This window comes from Delphinus delphis, chromosome 10, assembly GCF_949987515.2.
Source record: "Delphinus delphis chromosome 10, mDelDel1.2, whole genome shotgun sequence".
Taxonomy (NCBI): Eukaryota; Metazoa; Chordata; class Mammalia; order Artiodactyla; family Delphinidae; genus Delphinus; species Delphinus delphis.
In genome coordinates this window covers 48347197-48375032 of record NC_082692.2, presented here as the reverse complement: position 1 = coordinate 48375032, position 27836 = coordinate 48347197, and the positions used below count along the sequence as shown (strand labels likewise).

Genomic DNA, 27836 nt, shown 5'->3' with positions numbered 1-27836 from the left:
AGTTAAGAATCCGCATGCCAGTGCAAGGGACACAGGCTTGAGCCCTGGTCTGGGAAGATCCCACATGCTGCGGAGAACTAAGCCACAACTACTCAGCCTGCGCTCTAGACCCACAACTACTGAAGCCCACGCGTCTAGAGCCCATGCTCCGCAATGAGAGAAGCCACCACAATGAGAAGCCCGCGCACCGCAATGAAGAGTAGCCCCCGCTTGCCGCAACTAGAGAAAGCCCGCGGGCAGCAATGAAGACCCAACACAGCCACAAATAAAATAAATAAATAAACAAATAAAAATGATGTGTAAGAGAAACAAATAAGCTAGGAAACAAGCAAGTGGAAATCTAACACATAAATAAGCAATCGAGTTGATCATCGTGGACTGCCATTAAAATAAACAAACAAACAACCGATAAACTGGGTGGCTTAAACAACAGTCTCAAAGAGCAGAACAAAAATTTATTTTCTCATGGTTTTGGAGGTTGGAAGTCCAAGATCAAGGTTCTGGCTGACCTGGTGAGAGCCCTCTTTCTGGATTGTAGCCGGCTATCTTCTCACTATGTTCTCTCTCACATAGCCTTTCCTTGGTGCATGAGCAGAGAACTAGAGAGAGTGAGAGAAAGAGAAAGAGCTTTCTAGTGGCTCTTCTATAAAGTCACTAATCCTATCAGATTAGGTCCCTACTTTTATGACCTCATTTAACCTTAACTATTTCCTTAGAGACCCCATCTCCAAATATAGCCACACTGGAGACTGGGGCTTCAACATATGAGTTTGGGGGGCACACAAACATTCACTCCATAACAATCAATAAAACCAAAGCTGGGTCTTTAAAAGGAGAAAATTCAGAAATAAATCATATTAGAAACACAACTGTAGAACTATAGAAAAATTTAAAAGTTCCTAGAGGATACCTTGTACATATTTAACATAAAAGGAAATTTTAAAGTCAGATAGGGGGAGTATAATAAAAGAAAAGTCTATCTTAATCTCATTTAGGAAAGTAGATTTTTAAAATCCTAGCTAAAGCAGATCAGATCTGTAAAGTAAATCAGATGTGCTGGAATATTAAGAGAAAAATGGATCATGGCCAAACAGACAATGAGAAGTCAGAGTTAATTAGTCTAACACTGGTCCCCTCCAAGCTGGCGTCCCCAAAATGTGGCATCTTTCAAAGCTCCATGAAACTGGCAATGGCCCAGAGCCTAAGGCAATCAATACTGGTAAACCACAGTATGTGGACCCCAGTGCCACCCCTAACCCCCTTCATGCCAGGGAAGGGGATGGTGCTAACCCAGTCGTATACACTGGTGTGGCCCACTGTGAGTTAGGCATGGCAATCCTACGGCTAACTTGCAGCATCTTACAACTGTAACCAACAGTCTTAGATTTCCCTTCAACCTTGAATGCCATGCTGTCAGGACAGTGCTAGAATCAAAGTTCTGCCACATCTTATTACTACTATAGTCTGGTCCCTGATCATGCCAGGGGAAATCATGGTGCTTCTCTAATTATTCATTAAAAGCTCCATAGTTGAATGGTCAAGGGCCCTCTAATGGCATTTGCCCGATGGCCTGAATAGATTGTGCTATGCTCTGCTTCAGAGTGGAATGAGGCAATGGAGGTTCACCATTAAGTTACTGACTCTATCCATGTGAGCGTTCTCTAGTAAACATTGCTCCAGCAAGTCTGATATGTGGGCTGCTTGGCCACTTGCATTGTTTGCAATGACATGTCACATTACAGATTAGAGAAGGAAAACCATTATGATCATCTTAATATTTAAGATGATCCCAAAAGCATGTGAGAAATTTAAGTCACTCATGATTTTTACAACAAAAAATAAAGTTCAATCTCCACCCAGCACCATTTATAAAAATAAATTCCAGACTGACTAAACACTAAGGTAAAAAAGTATCAAACAACATATATAGCATTGAAGTAAAAATGCATTTGTATATAAAATACAAAAAAGTCATAAAAGATTGATAATCTTGAACATGTTGAAATTAAATGTTCTGTGTAACTAAAACTAAAAAAAAGTTAAAACCATAAAATAAGTTGAAAGGCAAGAAAAAGACAAGGATGAAATATTTTCAATACATAGACATAGGGATTAATATTCAGAATACATACAGTATGAAGTGAATGTACCTGGTAGAAGAGCTTCATGAAAACTGGGAAGCCTCAAGGGTGCTTTTCTGTTTATATTGTTTTTAAAATTTTATAATAAGACTAAATGCATTTAATATCCTAGTAAAAGTCTGAGTATCAGTATCTAACAACATAAAAAGCACAAAACAGATTTGTGATTTCTAATATATGATTACAAATTGTATGACCATATATAGTACATTCCACAAGTCAAGAGAGGTAGAAAGGGGAAAAGAAGACCGTGGTTGGGTCTAGTAACAAACAAATACAGAAACAGAGATGATCCACATTAGAGTATATTCTACCAATACCAAGACCAGCCAAAATATACAAAATAAAACTCAAATATTACTCAAGAGAGAGTAGATAATGGCTAAGATTCCTATATTATATCTCAAGGTTACGGGAGCACCCACCCAACTTCACCATGTAGTTTGTGTGTACTGTAGTATGTAGGTTTTTTCAAAAGGACGAAGTATAGAATTTTAATTTTAGATTAATAATTATAAAATTATAGTATACCCATAAAAATGGCTCACTGCTTGTTATTTGTACTAATTTTTAAATCTAGTTTTAAATTTAAGCACTGAGTCACATTTTTATAAGGTAGGCAAAATGTTCTTCCCTCATCAGAAGAAGTCTGGAGACCTTTTTTCCTTGTACTTTTAGAAAAGCTGAAATGAGAGGCTTTAAATGAAGATTTTAGAATTGAAGAGCTAGACTTTCAGGATTCACTAATTACCTAATTTCTAATCTCAATGTTTAGAAAGCCTCACTAAAAGAAGCCATCCCCAAACCAGCCCACTCAGGATTAATACATACCTCTTTTCTTCTAATAGAATTTCTTTAATATAAAATGAAAATAAAATCCTAATAGGTTAAAACAAGCCAAATGCCCACTCTGCATGGGTAAATACTTCACAAAGTCAACTGAATCCAGAGCTATGCCTGAATTGTGCAGGTTCTCAGTGAAGTCATCAGTCATACAATACTAACAAAAGTCAACTAATTACATATTTAGTAAGCCCTCTAAGAAATGTACCCCAAGAGGCAGTAACCTGTATTTTGTGCCATCTTGAAGACATGCACATTTTATTTTTTCATATAGTGTAACATTTCAATAGAATTTCTTAGCTACTAGGTGATAATGCTTTGGTACTATTCATACAGGATCCCTTATCTTAAAAGATGTGGGTTTTCCCAAAAGAGGAGCTTTCTTCTCCTCTTTAGAGCTTTCTTCTCTTCTCCTCTTTCTTCTTCCTGCTTTGGAAGTCTCATATAAATTAAACACCCTATCAAATAGTAACACAGAGGGAGGTGACACAGGACGCAAGTCTCCTCTCTGTATATTTATTACATTCTCATTCAAGGTATTTACACTAGAAAGCTTACTGTGGCTTGATTAATATTTCAGTGGTAAAAGTCTGAGTGATCAGAACCTTGGCAAAACCTGAATTCAAAATTGTTAACAAATACTTCTAGTGACAAGCCTAAGAAATTATTACAAGTTTATTATTATGAGGGAAAACAATCATCTTTGAAAGATGCCTCAACCACTGCTTCTCAATATAGAAAGATAAAACGACATAATTAACCCTATCTCTGTCCCCTGAAATTTCCCTAATTTCATTCATTAGAAGCGGATTTAAAGACTTTTAAGAGCACTTTATAGCAGCATTCAGCTTCCTATGAAATACTCATTATCTTAAATATTATGTATACTTTTTTCTCTTTTAGTAAACTCGATACTGGCTTTAGAGCTTGTGGAAATGGAGAAAAGAACCAATTCAGTACCATCCTAGAAATTGTCTTTTGGCAGAATAGCAAATATCCAAATCAAAAACAGGATTGGAACTGTTAGGGGCTAAATTGTCTCCCCCGACCCCCAATTTACATGTTGAAGTCCTAAACTCCAGTACCTCAGAATAAAACTGTATTTAGAGACAGGGTCTTTAACGAGGTAATTAAATTAAAATGAAGTCATTAGGGTGGGTCTTCATCCAGTCGGAATGCTGTCCTTATCACAAGAGGAAATTTGGACACAGACAAGCACAGAGGGAAGACAATGTGAAGACAGAGGGAGAAGACAAACACTTAGAAACCAAGGAACAGAACCTGACCTTCAGGATCTCAAGAAGGAACCAACCCTGCCAACACCTTGATTTCAGACTTCTAGCTTCCAGAACTGTGAGAAAATAAGTTTCTGTTGTTTAAGGCACTTAGTCTGTAGTACTTTGTTATGGCAGCTCTAGAAAACGAATACAGTCCCTTCTGTCTTTCCAAAATTTAAATAGATTTTTGTTCCCCTTCTCTATAAGCCTCAGTCATCACCCCTCAGTGGAAATGGGTGGAGGCTCTGGCCCTGCTCCTCCAGCTTCTCAGATGCTGCTTTCTTATTGTTGCAGTAAGGCTTAAACAGATGGGCGTTAAGGAGGACTTCCCCCAAATGCCTTTAGAGATAAATCCACAACATATTTTCTGCCTTTTCCCACACGTGAGATTGAATGGGAAAGACAGCTGTCTTGTCAAAACCAGAAGCCATATCCATATCAGAGCTGTCATCTTGAGTGGTAACCGCACGAAAAGGAAGGGCTGGAGAAGTGCTTGATGTGGGGCTGTGGGCATCGGAGTCGAGAGACTGAGGTTCTTCCTGCAGTTTACTGAGCTGGTGGCTTCTTTATCCCTTTCCAATACAGTTTCCACTTTCTTTGGCTTCAAGATAGAGTCTAGACTGGGGAATGCCCTTTCACCTACCACGTGACTCTAGTTTGTTTGTTTTCTATCCTGCTGGCAGCTTTTCCTGTCTTTTCACAAGTAGCACTCACCCATTGCAGAAGTGCTCTGAAGGAGTCTCCTGGAACTGCAAGTAGCTCTAGAAGTCCTTTCAGCATTTACCGTCATTAAAGTGAGAACCGAAGAACCTAGCTCTGCAAATACGGCAGCCTTCTATACTTCAGTACATCTTTGGCTTGTAAAAGTCAACATCTTTTCTTCTAGAAATAGTCTTCCAAAAGCCGCCATTCCATCCTCAGTTAACATTCCTGAGGTGTGGCGTGTACACCATGACATTCCCGACCGCACATCCAGGCCCTCCCTCCTCAACTGTCTTATCTAGGGAGACTGTCTTCTGCAGCTGGTTCTCCATGAGAGTTTTTGGTTTTGCTTCTAACAAAGAAGTAGCACACAGCAGAGCTTCAAAAGCGAGGAAGGGGCAGAATCCATGGTTGTGGATTCTGGCATTACAAGGCGCTGAAGAATGTTTAGTATCTAAATGCATTCTGGACACTTGGTGGGATGTATAGGATAAGGAAATAAAGATTAAACGTATGGCTTCATCTTCATCTAATAGTTTTTTACTGGATTCCTTAGGATTTTCTATTTACAAAATCATGTCATCTGCAAACAAGAGATATTTTTACTTTTCCATTTCCAATCTAAATACTTTCAATTTCACTTTCTTGCCTAACTGCCCTTGTTAGAACCTTCAGTACAATGTTGAATACAACTGGGAAGAGTGGACATTCTTGTTTTGTTTCTTATTTTAAGGGAAACACTCTCATTCTTTCATCATTAAGTATGGTATTATCTGTGAGTTTCGTGTAGGTGTCCTTTCAGACTGAGGAAGTTCCCTTCTATTCCTAGTTTGTTGAATTTCTTTTTAAATCAGGAAAATGTGTTGGATTTTGTCAAATGCTTTTTCTGCATCTATTGAAATGATCATGTGGTTTTCTTTATTGTATTGATATACTACATTAATTAATTTTCAGATGTTTAACTTTAAATTCCTAGGACAAATTTCTTTAGTCATTATGTATAATGTTTTTTATATGCTGCTGGATTCGGTTTGCTAGTATTTTGTGGAGGGTTTTTGTGTCTATATTTATAAAAGATAATGGTCTATTATTTTTTCTTTTTATGTCTGGTTTTGGTATCAAGGCAGACTGATTTGATTTTAAATTCTATGATGACAAACCTCAAAAGGATACTCAACACTTCTCCATAATCCTACCACAGTTCCCTTTAAGTTTACTTTCCCACTCACCCAGACAATTTCTGTCTTGAAAACACACTCTTCTGCCTCCCCACCTTAGCAAATGACCCCAGATAGGAAATATTTCCATGCATTCAATTACTGTTTTCATCTAGGATCAATCATAAGCACACAAACACAAAGATTTGAGCTTAGCTCACAGGCTAGGTCAATGCTAACATATACAAATTTAAGCCTCTTGTGGTGAAAACAGAACTGTTCGTCTTCCTTTTATTATACTTCCTGTGCTGTAGTTTCCAATATTCTGTATAATGCCATCACAATGCCAAGCTATCAGGGAGTCTTCTGCTATTACATGCAGAATATACTTGAAATATATTTATCATGTATACTATACAATTATCTGAACCCGGCATTAAAGATACAAATTTTAAAATAGTTTGATTAATAAAAAAATTAATTAGACTAAAGTTTACTAGTATTGTGACTATTTAATGTTTGTGAGTCTTAACTTTAAATACTTAACATCATAGGTAATGTATTATTAGAATATGTATCCTGTTAATATGTTCATAATATGGCAAGTTAACAGAAATAGGAAGATTAATATATAAAATAATAATACAATATGCAATTTTTAATACCTCTTTACAATTTTAGATATGATTTAACTGGCATTCTTATAATTACTAATGGCCATAATTAGTGTTATATAAGTTTATAACTATTCTAAATATTGTTCTATAAGAATTGAATAGTCTCTATGTTCAAAACTATAACTTTTTCTTAAAACAAAACAAGACAGGTGTTATTTCAAAGTCTACAGCAACAATAATCTACTACTGTATAATGAACTGCAACAATTGAGAACTAATATTTTTAATATAAGTTATTTCTGGTAAGTCAAAAGAAAATGTGACACACAAAAAAGGCTTGCAGCTTTTAACTTGACATGACTAAAGTAAAAGTGGCTGAATTCCATAAAAGAAAGCACAAAAAATGTCAACAAAAGCATTTACTTGTAGTTTGACTAGATACATTATTGAAGAAAAAAATTTTTGAGACAGTTTTCTTGCATTTTCAAACATTGAACAATCTGATAGGCAAATGAACTCTCAAAAACAAAATAGAAAAGTTATAAAACAATTTATATTGCAACAAGACTCCAAAGGATCTAGAGATTTATAATAATGAGAGTATAAAGTTGATATTTATATTTTTAAAAACTGCAAATTATTAACAGATGTTAATTAAAAAGTATCAATCTTATATTTATATATCCAGATAAAATATTATGAGGGCGAAAGCAAGATTATAAATGCATATGATGCTATGACTGAAACTACATTGTATCAGCTAGGATTCATTTCGTTGCAACTGACAGCTTAAGCCAAAAAATTAAAAATTAAAAAGGAAAGAAAAAAAACTATTGGCTCATATACCAAAAGTGAGAAGTATGGCTGACATGAGGCAGAGCTAAATTCAGGACTAAATCAACACAGAAAAATCAGTAGCATTTCTTTACACCAACAACAAACTATCCAAAAAGGAAACCAAGGAAACGATTTCATTTACAATTGCATCAAACATAATAAAATACTTAGAAATAAATTTAACCAAGTAAGTAAAAGACCTGTAAAATGAAAACTATAAAACACTGATGAAAGAAATGGAAGATGACACAAATAAATGGAAAGATATTCAGTGTTCATGGACTGGAAGAACACTGTTAAACTGTCCATATTATGCAAAGTGAGCTACAGATTCAATGCAATCACTATTAAACCCCTGTAACATTTTTACAAAAATAGAAAAAAAAATTCTAAAATTCATAGAGAACTACAAAAGACCCCAAATAGCCAAAGCAATCTTAAGAAGAACAAGTTAAAGGCCTCACACTTCCTGATTTCAAAAATACATTACAAAGCTACAGTAATCAAAACATTATGCTGCTTGAACAAAGAAAGATATACAGATCAACTGAACAGAACAGAGATAAATCCACACATAGATGGTCAACTAATCTTCAACAAGGGCATCAAGAATAGATAATGAGGAAAGGACAGTCCCTCCAATAAGTGGGGTTGGGAAACTGAATATGCACATGTAAAAGAATGGCATTGGGCCATTATCTTACGCCATAGACAAAAATTAACTCAAAATGGATTAAAGCCTTAAACATAACACCTGAAACTAGAACTTCTAGAAGACAATAGGGGAAAAGCTTATGACATTGGTCTTGGCAATGATTTCACAGATATGATACCAAAAGCACAGGCAATAAAAGCAAAAATAGACAAGTAGGACTGTATCAAACTAAAAAACTTTGCACAGCAAAGGAAACAATAAAGTGAAAAGGCAACCTGTGGAATGGGAGAAAATATATACAAACCATACATCCGATAAGGGATTAATATCCAAGATATATAAGGAGTTTCTACAGCTCAATAGCAAAGAAACAAATAACCTGATCAAGAAATGGGCAAACAAATAACCTGATCAAGAAATGGGCAAAGGACCAGAACAGACATTTTTCCAAAGAAGACATACAAATGGCCAGCAAGTATATGAAAAAATGCTCAGTGTCACCAACCATCAGGGAAATGCAAATCAAAACCACAATGAGATATCATTTCACACCTGTTAGGATGGTTATTATCAAAAAGTTAAAGGATGACAAGTGTTGACAAGGATGTGGAGGAAAAGGACATCCTTGTACACTGTTGGTGGGAATGTATATTGGTCCAGCCATTATGGAAAACAATATGAAGGTTCCTCCAAAAATTAAAAATAGAAGTACCATATAATCCAACAATCCCACTTCTGGATATATATCCAAAGGAAATAAAAGCCTTATCTCAAAGAGGTATCTACACTCCCACGTCCACTGCAGCATTATCACAATAGCCAAGAAACAGAAACAAACACTGATGGATGAATGGATAAAGAAATACTAATATATATATTTACTAATATATATGTGTATATATATACACTGATATATATTTGTATATATCAGTGTATATATATACTGATATATATATTTATATATAAAGAAATAGTGACATATATATAAAAGAATTACTGGACTTCCTTGGTGGCCCAGTGGTTAGGAATCTGCCTGCCAATGCAGGGGACATGGGTTCGAGCCCTGGTCCGGGAGATCCCACATGCCACGGAGCAACTAAGCCCGTACACCGCAACTACTGACCCTGCACTCTAGAGCCCGTGAAACACAACTACTGAGCCCGCATGCCACAACTACTGAAGCCCGTGCGCCTAGAGCCCGTACTCTGCAACAAGAGAAGCTACCACAATGAGAAGCCTGCGCACCGCAACAAAGAGTAGCTCCCACTTGCCCCTAGAGAAAGCCCGCGCACAGCAATGAAGACCCAATGCTGCCAAAATGAGATAAAGAAAGAAATGAATTTATTTAAAAAAAGAAGAATTATTATTCAGCCTTAAACAAGGAAATCCTGTCATTAGTGACAACATGGATGAACCTAGAAAGCCATTGTGCTGAATGAAATAAGTCAGGTGCAGAAAGAAAAATACTGTATGATCTTGCTTAATTTGAAAAAAGTCAGAATCATAGAAGCAGAGAGAATGGTGGTTATCACAGGTGGGGTAGGGAGAGGAAAATGGGGATATTTTCGTCAAAGGGCACAAAGTTTCAGTTATGTGGGATGACTAAGTTCTAGAGACCTAATGTACACTCTGACTATAGTTGGTAATACTGTATTGTATACTTGAAATCTGCTGAGAGTAAAGTTTTTTAAACAACGATAGAAACATTGTTTGCAATCTCCAAATATTAGATAGAAGGTAAATATTTTTTTTAAATTTACATTCAATTCTTTTTATTTTTGTCTATTTAATCCTTCTATATTTAATTTTTATTTTATTATAGTTGATTTACAATATTACATTAGTTTCAGATGTATAACATAGTGACTCAGTATTTTTATAGCTTATACTCCTTTTAAAGTTATTATAAAATATTGGCTATATTCCCAGTGCTCTACAATATATCCTTAATTTTTTTTTTTTTTTTTTTGCCACACTGTGCAGCATGTGGGCTCTTAGTTCCCCGACCAGGGATCAAACCCGTGCCCCCTGCATTGAGAGTGAGGAGTCTTAACCACTGGACCGCCAGGGAAGTCCCATTATATCCTTATAGCTTACTTATTTTATACATAGTAGTTTGCTCCTCTTAATCACCTACCCCATCTTGCCCCTCCCCCATTCTTCTCCCCACTGGTAACCACTAATTTGTTCTCTGTATCTGTGAGTTTCTTTCTGTTTTGTTATATTAATTCATTTGTTTTACTCTTCACATTCCACATAAGTGGTAACATACAGTATTTGTCTTTTAATATAGTAAATCTTAAGTGTTCTCACCACAGACACACACACACACACAAAAGGCAACTATGAGAGGTGATGGATATGTTGATAAGCTTGACTGTAGTAACCATTTCATAATGTATATGTACATCAAAACATCTTGTTATACATCTTAAATATAGACAATTCTTATAAAAATAAACTGATTAATTCAGGATTGATTTCATCAGGACTTGGTTTCCCTTAGTCTCTCTACTTTGCCTCCTTCTGCATTAGGTTCAGTCTTAGGTTCCATGTGAAAGAAGATGGCAGCAAGTTCAAGTCCAGTGTGAAAGGAGTGTCTCTTCTCCAGGAGTGTCTCTTCTCCAGGAGTCCACAAAAAACTCAGGGCATCACACTGGTTCTAAGTGGGCATATGTCTATCCCAGTGTCAGTGACTATAGCTGGTGAATATCATGTGCTAATTTTTAGGCATAGGTCACATATCCATCTCTGGAGAAAGATGTAGAGACCACCCCACCCAAAATACAGTGGAGGAGGAAGATTTTCCAGAGGTAAATTGGGGAGGAAGACAAAAAGAGTAGGTATCTATGCAATATTTGAAAATATATATATATATCAGAGACAAAAAGTAGAAGAAAATATAGAAAATAAAAATCTTATGGTGATAAAATTATGAATTGTTTTCTCCTCTATCTTCCAAAGTTTTTAAATGGAAATTTAAATATTGTATTATTTCATATAATTATACAATCAATCCTCATTACTTGCAGATTCCATATTTGCAATTTTGCCTACTCACTATAAATTATTTGTAACCTCCAATATCAATATTTGCTGCATGTTTGCAAGGTAACACTCTGCCTTCTTGCTTCAGCTCTCATACTGTAAACAAGTGTCCATTCCATGGTCTATTCAGGAATAATATAAATGTAAAATTACAAAATTAACATTTAAAAGTTATTTCTAAAGATATTTTAGCAACATAACATTATCTATCTTCGAAATAAACATTGTGAAAAAACGTATTTAGTATTAGACCTACATATATGAAAATGGTGACGACCTGCAGAAAAATTTGCTGCAGAAAATTAATTTATCAGATTTAGTATTATTTTTCTATACATTTTGTTCATAATTACAGCTTATATATCAGACTTTCAATTAAAATCAGTTATTGAAAATTCTAGAGAACTTTTAAAATATGAAAACAGGTTTCCAAATAAACCACCAAACTATAAATTTTCAATAAAAATGGTTTCAATCTCCATTGGCTCTGTAAACACTTGTGTACCCAAAATCTTAGTTTCTGATAAATTGTAACTTCTTGTTGCAAAAGTTAAATTGTAAAAATGTTTTATACACTTGTAAATTTTAGAATTGTAAAGCTGCATCAGGTAATATGCCAATAATGGCTAATTTTACAGTTACCTTGGAAAATGAAGATAATTAAGGGTTCAATAATCTTAGTCTCTAGGAATGTAATTATAATGTATATAAAAAGGGTCAAGCAATATTCCTAGTTCAAGAAAATTGACCTTAACCTACAAAAACATATATTCCTTTGGAATAAAAATCTGGTTTTCTTTAAATATAACAACATGGACAATACCTCAAACTAGATATTAATTTGTTCCTTTGCTCATTCTTTTTTTTTTTATTTTTTATTTTTGGCGGTATGCGGGCCTCTCACTGTGGTGGCCTTTCCCGTTGTGGAGCACAGGCTCTGGATGCGCAGGCTCAGCGGCCATGGCTCATGGGCCCAGCCGCTCCGCGGCAAGTGGGATCCTCCTGGACCGGGTCACGAACCCGCATCCCCTGCATCGGCAGGCGGACTCTCAACTACTGCGCCACCAGGGAAGCCCCTCATTCATTTTTTTAAACAGATAATTACTGTGTACCTCTCACATGTTGCACAAAAGTTCTAGGTACTAGGGAAACACCAGTGAATAAAAACAGACACAGCAGGCATGAGTTAAAATTCCAGTAAGAGGGGAAACAGACAGTATATATAAGCAAACCAATAAATAATGTCAGATATTGATAAATACTAAAGGGAAATATAGGGTGATACGATAGGAAGGTGTGTGTGTTGCAGGAGGTTTGGTCAAGGAAGGTTTATATGGATGTATGACATTTGGGCCGAGACTTGAAAATTGAAGACACAGCCCATAAAGAGCCTTGAAAAGAGGAAATTTCTGGCCTACTTGAAGGGCAAAAATGAAGCCAGTGTGACAGGTAGTAAGTGCAGGGAAGATTTCCTGTCCAGATCTACTATCAATTAGGAAAAAATCAGAGAACCAAATAGAAAAACAGCCAACAGACTTGAACAGGTACTTCACAAAAGAGGCAATCTAAATGACCAACAAATATGAAAAGGTCCTCAAACTTAAGAATTGTAAAGGAAATGCAAATTAAACCTACAATGAGATACCACAACACACCAGCAATGCCAGTGTTAGAAAGACTGACAATGCCAAGTGCTGGCAAAGATATAAACAGACTGGAACTCTCATACACAGTTGATTGAGTTGCCAATTAGTATGATCATTTGCAAATTTGCTTTTCATTATCTACTAAATTTGAACATACTTCTAAGTACATACATACCAAATATCTATATCTAATATCTATATCTATCTCAAGATATGTACAAGAACATTCATACCCAAAACCTGTAAACAATTCAAATATTTATAATCTGTAGAACAAAAATGAAATGTGGTATACTCATACAGTGGAATACTACATAGCAAGAAGAATGAACAAACTCTTGAGACACAAAACTTGAGTGAATCTCAGAAACATACTGATTAAAAGAAGCCAGATATAAGAATACACACTACATGATACCATGTATGTGTATATACACCTATACATACATATATTTAAAACAAGTGGAGCTCATTCGTGGTGTTAAAAGTTAGAATGGCAGTTAGCTTTGGGTCAAGGGGCCATGAGGTAGCTTCTGTGGGGCTGGCAATGCTCTTCTAGGGTCCAGACAACTATGACAGGTAATATGTGAGGGGAAGAGATTCATCCTTAACCTGAATGTGGTTATACGAGTGTATTTACTTTGTAATAATTTTTGAGCTTTTCATCTATAATGTTTGTATATATGGTATAGTTCAACAAAGTATATATTTTTAAAATATATGACAGTATAAAGAATATATTTGAGTAGGGAGATGATGTTTTGGCCCTGGGTAGAAATACGGCTCTGAAGACAAATGGACTTATTCCATGCATGTTTTAGAGATAGAACAGGTAAGACTCATTGCTGTATTGCCTATAGTGAATAAGGGAAAGACAGGGATCAAGATTGACTACTAAGTTTTCAGCTTAAGTAATTAGATCAAAGTTAGTGACATTTATGTTTCCAGAAAGACAGAATGGTTGATCGCATTAGATGTTGTTTAGAATTTCAGTCATGAGGACAGAGAAGTTGCCACTGGATTTAAACATGGAAGTCATTGATGATCTGAGAGCAATGTTAGGTTAGTGCTGGGAATGAAGTCCTGATTGGAGCATGCCGAACTGTAACTATTAAGTAAGGAAGTGAAGAAGAAATTTTAGGTAACTCTTTGAGTAGTTGTTTTTGCTTTCCTGTGAATGGGGCTGAGAGATATGTAAACAGAAGAGAAAGCTTGAAAGCACTGGGGGATCAGAGCAAGTTATGACATGTATATTAAGCAGGTGGTTGAGAGATGGAGCCTGGTATAAAGAAATGAACTTGACTTACCTAATAATTTTGGTGGAAGATTAGGATCCAATACAATTCACCTTATCCTCTACCCCAATACCAGAAAGCTACTTCCTAAGAATCTTCTTTACAGCAAATGGTCAAATTTTTCTATTCTTAAAGTTTTGCTATGTTTGGGGGCGGGGGGGGGAGTTTCCATTTTTCTCTTCGTTTCTTTTGCTTTAACAGCTTTGAGATATAATTCACATACTACAGAATTCACCCATTTAAAGTATACTATCATTTCTTTTGATGTCCTGGGTTCCTTAATGATGTTCAAGTATTATTTGTGTCAGTAACATTCAGCGTAAAACAAAAAAAGGTTTTGGAAACAACAGAGAGATATTTTCCTTCTAAACTTTTATTTCAACAATCAATTTTAATATAAAAAGCATTTATTGTACAAAACAAGATTTCAGACAAACAGAAAACCCATTTCCAATTGTTGATATTCAGGAAAGAACTCATAGAAACATTCTGGAACTGCTATTTTTGTTGTTGTTGCTGCAGTTTTTAACTTTAGGAATCTTACCCTCATTCTATATACCTGCTCTTCTGGATATGTGAGGAAATAAACCTTTACCTTTTAAACCACTATTTGTCTTCCCAATTAGTTGAGGCCAGAAGCATTCTTAGAGAATACAGGCTTAAGGATTAATCTCCAAAATATATAAACATCTCATGCAGCTCAATATTTAAAAAACAAAAAACCCAATCTAAAAATGGGCAGAAGACCTAAATAGACATTTCTCCAAAGAAGACATACAGATGACCAAGAGGCACATGAAAAGCTGCTCAATATCAATAATGATTAGAGAAATGCAAATCAAAACTACAGTGAGGTATCACCTCACACCGGTTAGAATGGGCATCATCAGAAAATCTACAAAACAACAAATGCTGGAGAGGGTGTAGAGAAAAGGGAACCCTCTTGCACTGTTGGTGGGAATGTAAATTGATACAGCTGCTATGGAGAACAGTATGGAGGTTCCTTAAAACACTAGAAATAGAATTACCATATGACCCAGCAATCCTACTACTGGGCATATACCCAGAGAAAACCATAATTCAAAAAGACACATGTGGGGGACCTTCAAGATGGCGGAGGAGGTGAGATCCCAGGGAGAGGACTGGGGTGGGCTGCATGAACACAGCCTGAAGGGGGCTAGTGTGCCACAGCTGGCTGAGAGAGAGTCCAGGAAAAACTTTGGACCTGCCTAAGGCAAGAGATCACTGTTTCAGGGTGCAAGAGGAGAGGGGATTCCTTCCCTGTCTGCCCACAGAAGGCAGAGCACTGCCTAAACAAGCTCCAGAGATCGGAGTGAGCTGTAGCTATCAGCTCAGACCCCAGAGACAGGCATGAAACACTAATGCTGCTGCTGCAGCCACAGAGAATCCTGTGTGCAAGCACAGGTCACTATCCACAGGCCCCACCCTGGGAGCCTGTACAACACGCCACAGTCAGGATCCTGTGATCCAGGGACAACTTCCCTGGGAGAACGCACGGGGTGCCTCAGGCTGTTGCAATGTCAACGCCAGCCTCTGCCACCACAGACTCGCCCGGCATTCCAATTGTAACTACCGTATCCCTCCCTTTGCCCTGGCAGGAGTGACCCAGAGCCCCTAATCAGCCACTGCTTTAACCCCGTCCTGTCCAGGCAGGAAAAGAAGCCTGAGGGCAACCTATATGCAGAGGCACAGCCAAAACCAAAGCTGTGCCCCAGGAGCTGTGAGAACAAAGAAGAGAAAGGGCAATTTCTCTGTGCAGCCTCAGGAGCAGCAGATTAAATCCCCACAATAAACGTGAATTACCCTGCATCTGTGGAATACCAGAATAGACAACGAATCAACCCAAAATTGAGGTGGTGGATTTGGGGAGCAATGGTAGACGTGGGGTTTGCTGTCTGCGACTGATTTGTTTCTGATTTTTATGTTTATCTTAGTATAGTTTTTACTGCTTGTTGTCACTGGTGAATTTGTTTATCAGTTGGGTTGCTCTATATTTTTTTTAATATTTTTTAATTAAAAAAATTTTTTTCTCCCTTTTCTTCTGAGCTGTGTGACTGACACGGTCCTGGTTCTCTGGCCTGCTGTCGCGCCTGAGCCTCTGAGGTGGGAGAGCCTAGTTCAGAATATTGGACCACCAGAGACCTCCCAGCCCCATGTAATATGAATCAACGAGAGCTCTGCCAGAGATCTCCATCTCAACGCTAAGACCCAGTTCCACACAAGGACCAGCAAGCTCCAGTGCTGTACACCCCATGCCAAACAACTAGCAACATAGGAACACAACTCTACCCATTAGCAGAGAGGCTACCTAAAATCATACTAAATTCACAGACATCCCGGAACACACCACTGGACGCGGCCCTGTCCACCAGAAAGACAGGATCCAGCCCCACCTACTAGAACACAGGCACCAGTCCCCTCCGCCAGGAAGCCTACACAACCCACTGAACCAACCGTACCCACTGTGGGCAGACACCAAAAACAAAGGGAACGACGAACCTGCAGGCTGCAAAAAGTAGACCCCAAACACAGTAAGTTAAGCAAAATGGAAAGACAGAGAAATATGCAGCAGATGAAGGAGCAAGGTAAAAACCCACCAGACCAAACAAATGAAGAGGAAATAGGCAGTCTACTGGAAAAAGAATTCAGAGTAATGATAGTAAAGATGATATAAAATCTTGCAAATAGAGAAAATACAAGAAACGTTTAACAAAGACCTCAAAGAACTAAAGAGCAAACAAACAATGATGAACACAATAAATGAAATTAAAAATTCTCTAAAAGGAAACAATAGCAGAATAACTGAGGCAGAAGAACGGGTAAGTGACCTGGAAAATAAAATAGTGGAAATAACTGCCACAGAGCAGAATAAAGAAAAAAAATGAAAAGAATTGAAGACAGTCTCAGAGACTTCTGGGACATTAAACACACCAACATTCAAATTAAGAGTCCCAGAAGAAGAAGAGAAAAAGAAAGGGTCTGAGAAAATATTTGAGGAGATTATAGTTGAAAACTTCCCTAACATGGAAAAGGAAGTCCAGGAAGTCCAGAGAGCCCCATACAGGATAAATCCAAGGAGAAACACACCAAGACACATATTAATCAAACTATCAAAAATTAAATATAAACAAAAAATATTAAAAGCAGCAAGGAAAAAACAACAAATAACATATAAGGGAATCCCCATAAGGTTGACAGCTGATCTCTCAGCAGAAACTCTGCAAGCCAGAAAGGAGTGGAAGGATATATTTAAAGAGATGAAAGGGAAAAACCTACAACCAAGATTACTCTACCCAGCAAGGATCTCATTCAGATTCGATGGAGAAATTAAAACCTTTACAGACAAGCAAAAGCTGAGAGGATTCAGCACCACCAAACCAGCTTTACAACAAATGCTAAAGGAACTTCTCTAGGCAGGAAACACAAGAGAAGGAAAAGACCTACAAAAACAAACACAAAACAATTAAGAAAATGGTAATAGGAACAGACATATTGATAATTATCTTAAACATAAATGGATTAAATGCTCCAACAAATACTGGCTAAATGGATATAAAAACAAGACCAATATATATGCTGTCTACAAGAGACCCACTTCAGACCTAGGGACAAATATAGACTGAAAGTGAGGGGATGGAAAAAGATATTCTATGCAAATGGAAATCAAAAGAAAGCTGGAGTAGCAAATCTCATATCAGAAAAAACAGACTTTAAAATAAAGACTATTACAAGAGACAAAGAAGGACACTAAATAATGATCAAGGGATCAATCCAAGAAGAAGATATAACAATTGTAAATATTTATGCACCCAACATAGGAGCACCTCAATACGTAAGGCAAATGCTAATAGCCATAAAAAGGGAAATCGACAATAACACAATAATAGTAGGGAACTTTAACACCCCACTTTCACCAATGGACAGATCATCCAAAATGAAAATAAGTAAGAAAACAGAAGTTTAAATGATACATTAAACAAGATGGATTTAATTGATGTTTATAGTGCATTCCATCCAAAAACAACAGAATAATCTTTTTTCTCAAGTGCTCAAGGAATATTCTTCAGGATAGATCGTATCTTGAGTCACAAATCAACCCTTGGTAAATTTTAAAAAATTGAAATTGTATCAAGTTTCTTTTCTGAACTTAGCGCTATATGACTAGATATCAATTACAGGGAAAAAATGTAAAATATACAAACACATGGAGGCTAAATAATATGCTACTAAATAATCAAGAGATCACTGAAGAAATTAAAGAGGAAATCAAAAATACAGAGAAACAAATGACAGTGAAAACACAATGACCCAAAACCTATGGGATGCAGCAAAAGCAGTTCTAAGAGGGAAGTTTATAGTAATAAAATCCTACCTCAGGAAACAAAAGAAATCTCAAATAAACAACCTAACCTTACACCTAAAGCAATTAGAGAGAGGAACAAAAAAACCCCAAAGTTAGCAGAAGGAAAGAAATCATAAAGATCAGATCAGAAATAAATGAAAAAGAAATGAAGGGAACGATAGCAAAGTCAATAAAACTAAAAATAAAAGCTGGTTCTTTGAGAAGATAAACAAAATTGATAAACCACTAGCCAGACTCATCAAGAAAAAAAGGGAGAAGACTCAAATCAACAGAATTAGAAATGAAAAAGGAGAAGTAACAACTGACACTGCAGAAACACAAAGATTCATGAGGGATTACTGCAAGAAACTATATTCCAATAAAATGGACAACCTGGAAGAAAGGGACAAATTCTTAGAAAAGCACAATCTTCCAAGACTGAATCATGAAGAAATAGAAAATATAAAGAGACCAATTCCAAGCACTGAAATTGAAACTGTGATTAAAAATCTTCCAACAAACAAAAGCCCAGGACCAAAGGCTTCCCAGGTGAATTCTATCAAACATTAGAGAAGAGCTAACACGTATACTTCTCAAACTCTTCCAAAATATAGCAGAGGGAGGAACACTCTTAGTTTTATTCTACAAGGGCACCACACCTTAATACCAAAAGCAGACAAAGATGTCACAAAAAAAGAAAACTATAGGCCAATATCACTGATGAACATAGATGCAAAAATACTTAACAAAATACTAGCAAACAGAATCCAACAGCACATTGAAAGGATAATTCACCATGATCAAGTGGGGCTTACCCCAGACATGCAAGGATTCTTCAGTATTCGCAAATCAATAAATGTGATAAACCATATTAACAAACTGAAGGATAAAGACCATATGATCATCTCAACAGATGCAGAAAAAGCTTCTGACAAAATTCAACAGCTATTTTATGATAAAAACTCCCCAGAAAGTAGGCATAGAGGGAACTTACCTCAACATAATAAGGGCCATATATGACAAACCCACAGCCAACACTGTTCTCAATGGTGAAGAACTGAAACCATTTCCTCTAAAATCAGAAACAAAACAAGGATGCTCACTCTCACCACTGTTATTCAACCTAGTTTTGGAAGTTTTAGCCACAGCAATCAGAGAAGCAAAGGAAATAAAGGGCATCCAAATTGGAAAAGAAGAAGTAAAACTGTCACTGTCTGCAGATGCCATGATACTATACATAGAAAATCCTAAAGATGTTACCAGAAAACTACTAGAGGTAATCAACGAATTTGGTAAAGTAGCAGGATACAAAATTAATGCACAGAAATCTATCACATTCCTATACACTAATGGTGAAAAATCTGGAAGAGAAATTAAGGAAACACTCCCATTTACCACTGCAACAAAAAGAATAAACTACCTAGGAATAAACCTACCTAGGGAGACAAAAGACCTGTATGCAGAAAACTATAAGACACTGATGAAAGAAATTAAAGATGATACAAACAGATGGAGAGATATACCATATTCTTAGATTGGAAGAATCAACATTGTGAAAATGACTATACTACCCAAAGCAATCTACAGGTTCAATGCAATCCCTAGTAAACTACCAATGGCATTTTTCACAGAACTAGAACAAAAAAATTTCACAATCTGTATGGAAACACAAAAGACCCCGAATAGTCAAAGCAATATTGAGAAAGAAAAACGGAGTTGGAGGAATTATGCTTCCTGACTTCAGACTATACTACAAAGCTACAATAATCAAGACAGCATGGTACTGGCACAAGAACAGAAACAGAGATCAATGGAACAGGATAGAAAGTCCAGAGAAAAACCCACACATATACGGTCATCTTATCTTTGATAAAGGAGGCAAGAATATACAATGGAGAAAAGACAGCCTATTCAGTAAGTGGTGCTGGGAAAACTGGACAGCTACATGTAAAAGAATGAAATTAGAACACTCCCTAACACCATGCATAAAAATAAACTCTAAATGGATAGAAAACCTAAATGTAAGGCCAGACACTATCAACCTCTTAGAGGAAAACATACGAAGAACACTCTTTGACATAAATCACAGAAATATCCTTTTTGACCCACCTCCTAGAGAAATGGAAATAAAAACAAAAATAAACAAATGGAACCGAATGAAACTTAAAAGCTTTTGCACAGCAAGGAAACCATAAACAAGACGAAAAGACAACCCTCAGAATGGGAGAAAATATTTGCAAATGAAGCAACTGACAAAGGATTAATCGTCAAAATATTCAAGCAGCTCATGCAGCTCAATATCAAAAAAACAAACAACCCAATCCAAAAATGGGCAGAAGACCTAAAGAGACATTTCTCCAAAGAAGATATACAGATTGCCAACAAACACATGAAAGTATGTTCAACATCACTAATCATCAGAGAAATGCAAACCAAAACCACAATGAGGTATTACCTCACACCAGTCAGAATGGCCATCACCAAAAAATCTACAAACAATAAATGCTGGAGAAGATGTGGAGAAAAGGGAACCCTCCTGCACTACTGGTGGGAATGTAAATTGATATAGCCACTGTGGAGAACAGTATGGAGGCTCCTTAAAAAACTAAAAATAGAACTACCATACAACCCAGCAATCCCACTACTGGGCATATTCCCTGAGAAAACCATAATTCAAAAGTAGTCAAGTACCACAATGTTCATTGCAACACTGTTTATAATAGCCAGGACATGGAAGCAACCTAAGTGTCCATGGGCAGATGAACGAAAAAGAAGATTTGGCACATATATACAATTGAATATTACTCAGCCATAAAAAGAAACAAAACTGAGTTATTTGTAGTGAGGTGGATGGACCTAGAGTTTGTCATACCGAGTGAAGTAAGTCAGAAAGAGAAAAACAAATACTGTATGCTAACACATATATATGGAATCTGAAAAAAAAAAACCAAACTTTTTTCTGATGAACCTAGGGGTATGGCAGGAATAAAGATGCAGGCATAGAGAATGGACTTGAGGACATGGGGAGGGGGAAAGGTAAGCTGGGACAAAGTGAAAGAGTAGCACTGACATATATACACTACCAAATGTAAAATAGATAGCTAGTGGGAAGCAGCTGCATAGCACAGGGAGATCAGCTCGGTGCTCTGTGACCACCTGGAGGGGTGGGATAGGGAGTAGGGAGGGAGACACAAGAGGGAGGGGATATGGGGATATATGTATATGTATAGCTGATTCAGTTTGTTATTCAGCAGAAACTAACACAACATTGTAAAGCAATTACACTCCAAAAAAGATATTTTAAAAAAGTAAAGATAACAAAGAGAAAAAGAAAAAAACACACATGCACCCCAATTCATTGCAGCACTATTTACAATAACCAGGTCATGGAAGCAACCTAAATGCCCACTGACAGACGAATGGATAAATAAGATGTGGTACATATATAGAATGGAATATTACTCAGCCAAAAAAAGGAACCAAATTGGGACATTTGTAGAGACATGGATGGACCTAGAGACTGTCATACAGAGTGAAGTAAGTCAGAAAGATTAAAGCAAATATCGTATATTAACACATATATGTGGAATTTAGAAAAATGGTACAGATGAACCGGTATGCAAGGCAGAAATAGAGACATAGGTGTAGGGAACAAACATACGGACACCAAGGTGGGAAAGCAGGGGGTTGGTGATGGGGGGGGTGAATTGGGAGATTGGGATTGACATATATATGCTAATATGTATAAAACAGATAACTAATAAGAACCTGCTATATAAAAAATTAATTTAATTTAATTTAAAAACAAAGGAATACACCCTTGGTCGTCGAGGTCTTGAATCTGAGCTGCTGATTCTTGGAGGATATTATGTAGTCACGCCTATTGGTACCACTACAAATTCAGAGACTTCAACCTCAGATGAGGCCTCAGCACATCTTTAAGGCTATCCTTTTTATGTATTCTCTTTTTCCTCTTGCAATTCTTCAGTGATTATTCTAAACCTTTTTAAATCTCAGACCATTCTCCTCAGTCTCAAAAGATAAACTTTCCTCCTACATTACAAGGATTATCTCTGTCATTTCCCACCTCAATACCTAAAAGCTTATGTAAAACTGTTCTCTCACTTGCTTGCTGCTGTTTCAGACCTCAATTCTATTTTCTTTGTTCTAAAATACTTCTTGAGGGTTTGCTATAAGCCAGATAATGCTAAAGGAAAGACAAAATTCCTCTCCTCAAATAACATTAAGTGCTATTATGAGACCAATGCAGAATGATTTGGAAGTGTATGGGGCACACCTGAGACTTCCAGGTAGGGGGTGTGTCAGGCTACTGAGAAGAGGTGATGTCTAAGCCAATCTGAAAAATTACTGAGTAAGAGTCAATGCCCCTACCGTGTGCCCCCAGCAATCTCTACCCCCTCTCCATGCCACTCAACACACTGTATTGTAGTTTATTTAATGAGTTCCTCTACAAGACAAGGAAAATCCACTGGCAAGTCAGTCTATCTTGTTAACCACTGTATCCCTAGCACTTAAAAGAATACTTGCCAAAGAGAAGCACTGAGTGAATATTTATATTACGAGATAATGAAAATAATATGAACTTCAGCGTTAAAGCTGTCCTAGATAGTAACAATATTCAAATTATTTAAAAACTAGTATGGCTGTTTGTGTATCAGTTGAATATCAATCGTAGCTCTGGATTTAAATTTTGGCTTCATTTCCTATGCGATTTTAAAATTAAGGCAAATCAGTTAAATAATCTATCATTTTATCATCTGTTCATGTTGATGGTAATAATATTATAATTCATAGGATGGTTTTAATGATGAAATGAAAAAGCATATGAAAAAACCCATTTCAGTGCTGCTACACTAAATACATATAATAAGTGTTTGACTTCCTTTCTAGACTGCTTTTAAATGAGCTATATTTATAGTTAGATAAGAAAATTAAAATATGCAGAAACCAATGCAGAATGAGAGCACTCTATTTAGTCTTTCCTTCATGATTTTTCTCAAGTGCTCAACTTAACAAATGATTAGGTAGTTTGCTTCTAAACTTAAAATGCATTTATCCTTAATCTTCTCTATAATGTAAATTTAAAATTTGCTGTTCATTCATACCTAATTAACCAATTTGTGCCTGTATGTCAACCTTAGATTATATTTAACAATTCAACAGGAATTTAAGAGCCTATTATCAGTGCAAAGTTGTAATTTATCTTTATCATTCAGGGACTACTTTATGCAGACACTGCTGGGTAGCTTCTAGCTCAATAAATGCTCCAAGATGCTTAATATTTTCTTTTCTTTTTTTGTTTTAATAATGAGTATAACTGATGGATTTCATCCAAAATAAGAAATCAAAATATTGATAGAATGGAAAGAAACAGCTTACTGGCATATTTAAAGGATGGTATCTTTTGCAGCTTTAAATTGTTTCCAGGAAAAAGTTAACAAATAAGTAGAAATCTGATAAATTGTGCTAAATGCCAACTTTAAACCTTAGTAATCAGTTTATATGCTTTATGTCTATATTGGATGGCTGCAAGAATCCTAGTATTTTCTATTATTCAGTATATTAAGACTTGTGAGAATAAAACAACAGATCAAACAAGAATAATTAAGTTCTTCAGGCTGGCTACCAAATGCAATACTGTTATAAAAAGATTAGAATTATATCAGTAGGTTGAACAAGGAGAGTATTAATTTCAGAGCAGCTTAGTTATTTCTCCCTACATGTGCCCATTCTCAATTGACCTTTATCTAAGCTATATTGTCATGTAAATCACACAGCTGATTTGCTTAAAGGTAAAATTTCTTCCACTAATACTGCAGATACGGTACGAGGGCCTCTCACTGTTGTGGCCTCTCCCGTTGCGGAGCACAGGCTCCAGACGCACAGGCCCAGTGGCCATGGCTCATGGGCCCAGCCGCTCTGCGGCATGTGGAATCTTCCCGGACCGGGGCACAAACCCGTGTCCCCTGCATCGGCAGGTGGACTCCCAACCACTGCGCCACCAGGGAAGCCCCGATAATGATTTTTTAACATTTTATTAGTGATTGATTTAGAGACCTTTAGTTACCTATTTTTTCTTTTGTTGCCTATGCTTTTGGTGTCACATCCAAGAAATTGTCAAATCTAATGTCATGAAGTCCTCTCCCTATTTTTCTTCTAAGTGTGTCATAGTTTTAGTTGTTACATTTAGGTCTTTGATCCATTTTGATTTAATTTTTCCAGTGTGAGGTAAGGGTCAAACTTCATTGTTTTGCATACCAATATTCAGTTTTTCCAACCACATTTCCCCATGGGATGGTCTTGGCACATCTGTTGAAAATCATATATGTGAGGATCTTTTTGTGCTCTCCATTCTATTCCATTGGTCTATATGTATGTCTTTACACCAGTACAATGTTTTGATTCTGCAGCTTTGTAATATGTTTTGAGGTCAGCAAATGGGAAGCCTCCAGCTTTGTTCGTCTTTCTCAAGATTGTTTTGGCTATTTGAGTTCCCTTGAGATTCCATATTAATTTTAAGATGAATATTTTCAATTTTGGTTTTATTTCTGATAATAGCCATCCTAATGAGTGTGATGCTAATAATTTTATTCAATCATCTATTTCATTAATGTATTTTTTTTTATTCTATGAGTTAGTGAGGGAAACCTGTTAAAATCTTCCAGTATTGTGGGCATGTCTCCTAGTTCTGCCTAGTTTTGCTTCATATGTTCTGAAGCTGATATCCATTATCTGAAGATATAGGATCCTCTTTTAAATGTGATATCATTTTAGGACAAGTAAGAAGTAGAGCCATAATTCTCACACTAATATTGAAAATTTTTCTGGAGTTCCCCAATTCTCTGAGAATTTTTAAATTTAGAAAAGATGTCAAATGATAATCTAAGAAAGTAAATATTCTAAATCATAATCAGGGTTAACTGAATGAAAACTTATAAAGGAGTAAAGATATCCAATTTCAATGTCTGAGCTGGCAGTGTTTCTAGAAGCTGGTGGTAAAACAGGCTAGGCTAGACTAAGAATAGACTTTTAAAACAAGCTAAGGAGTCATTCCAGGAGTTTAAGAGGAGAAACGTAATGGTAAGATTTACATCTTTAAAAGACCATTTAGCTATCCATATAAAGAATGACTTGGAAACTAAAAAACAAAAAGTTAGAACTAATTAAAGGAAACTATTATAATAGTTGGATAGGAAACTGTGGCATAGTAGAGACTATGAAAAAGATCCAAAAGATTAGCTAAACGGTAAAATCTACAAAATCAGGTGATCAGACTGGCTATGGGATGAGAGGGAGGGGGTTATTAAAGCCAAAAGGGAATGACATAAAATGACTGTCAAGAGAAAATGATTAACAAAATATAAGTGAATTAAAGAAAAACACACATCTTTTTGTTTTTGGAATTTTAAGAATCAACTATTCACAGACAACTGAAAAACCTACAGTTGGAAATTATGTCTGTAATTTTGCAACTGTTACAAAGTCAATGATTTCACTTTTATATCATGTGAGCTGTGAAATGGGTTTGGAAATTTTCCCTCTCTTTTGCTACATAGTCTACTTGAAAAATCTAATTTAACTTCTTTCTATACATCTTACTGAAGTTTAATGTCATCCTTTCATTGTTGTTTATTTGGTAGCTTTATAAAAATGTCTTTCCTCTGAAAAGCTGACTTTATCTTCTTGGTTTTTATAGTGTATATGTGACAGTCACAAAATAAAATTATTTCTTCCTCTCTTCCCATTTTAAACAGGGGAAAAAGTTTATTTTCTTCATAGGCATATATAGAAACTGTCATGAAAAAAAATTAATGGGAAGTAATTTCTCATCATGTTAAATTTCACATAGGTCTTGTCTATGTGACTGACTTCTCTGTGATAGATTTTACTTCTTTATACATTAAAAAGCTATTTTGCCCGTTTCATCTCAGTGCCTAAAACAATGACACATGGTACGTTCTGAATGAATATTTGTTAAGTATTGAATAAACTAATTAATTCATATCTCAGATAGTAAGAGTGTAAGTATCAAGCCTCAGAGAAGGGTTGCTCTTATTTCATTTAGGAAGAAGTGTAGAATTCCCCTTACTGGATCTTTTTTCCTTCTCTGTACAATCTTCCAACACCATCCTGGGGTCTCTGCTGCTGGTCTTCTGTTAGCTCTTCTCATATTTCTTCTCCCTACTCCTTACATCAAAGGCTTTCTAAGACTATTAAATTTTTCTTCACCTACATATGTTTCCAAAAGAAAGTCACTGCATTTAGTTTCTATGCATACAGTTATGACATTCATGTTTATTTTTTAAAAAATGAAAGCTGTCAGAAGCTAATTCCTACTGACTGCAAACATTTCAAGTCACAAAGTTATTATGAAGCACAGATTGCCTGTCCAGGATAAGGCTAGCTGCTAGAGACAGTAAGATATATTCCTTTTATAAATGGAATGTAAATGCCATAGTAATTTGATATCTACTATCAACCCATGCATTTGAAAAGCACATGAACAAGATCTGCTTCCACAGTTAGGAAACTGATATTATTCCTTTTCTCCTTGAATTCATATTATCTCACTTCCCCCACACAAGCTTATCGCAACATATTTTAGTACTTGAAAATACTTTAAATTGATCATATTTCTCTACACAAAAGAGTATATTTTAAAATTCCTGAGAACATAAATTTTAAAAATTGTCATCAGTATTGTGTTATCATTAATTTACTAGAGCACTACTGATCAAATGAGAAACTCAATATAAATTATGATCATTATAAAATATTGTAAGTCAGTTTTATTGGAAATGCATCTCATACAGAAATGGATAGCACCTTCTCCCCCCATTTAGGTCATGTATCAGAATGAATACTATTTGTTGTTAGGAAGAAACAGGGTTCAAGCTGATCCTATTCTTACATTTTGTGTTCTTCCATTCCAAATATTTGGGAGCAGAAGGATTTCTGGTTATATCAATAATCATTCTTCTGAACTACTAAATTATGTATCAAAAATCACATGGGGTATGTCATAAAATTATTTTTAATGATCAGCTGACAACTCAATTGAGTTTTTCTGAAGCATTTTCAAAAGCCATTGGAAATTACTACTCTTGTGAAACAATTAGCTACCCAGTTATTAGAATCATTTACTTTCTAACAAGACTTAGGTCAGATTAAATGTATTGCTTTAATTGTAGAGTGGGAGAGAGACAATTACAAAAGAGGAAAGGGGAAAGCTGC

The 27836-nt window shown here is 36.1% G+C and overlaps 1 protein-coding gene and 1 pseudogene across 1 annotated transcript in view; both read right to left on the bottom strand.

Annotated features, from left to right (window-relative positions):
• Positions 1-27836, bottom strand: part of ZCWPW2 (zinc finger CW-type and PWWP domain containing 2) — a 139241-nt gene that overhangs the window by 107911 nt on the left and 3494 nt on the right. The window lies entirely within an intron of this gene.
• LOC132431912 (SIN3-HDAC complex-associated factor pseudogene) lies at positions 3920-5171 on the bottom strand (annotated as a pseudogene).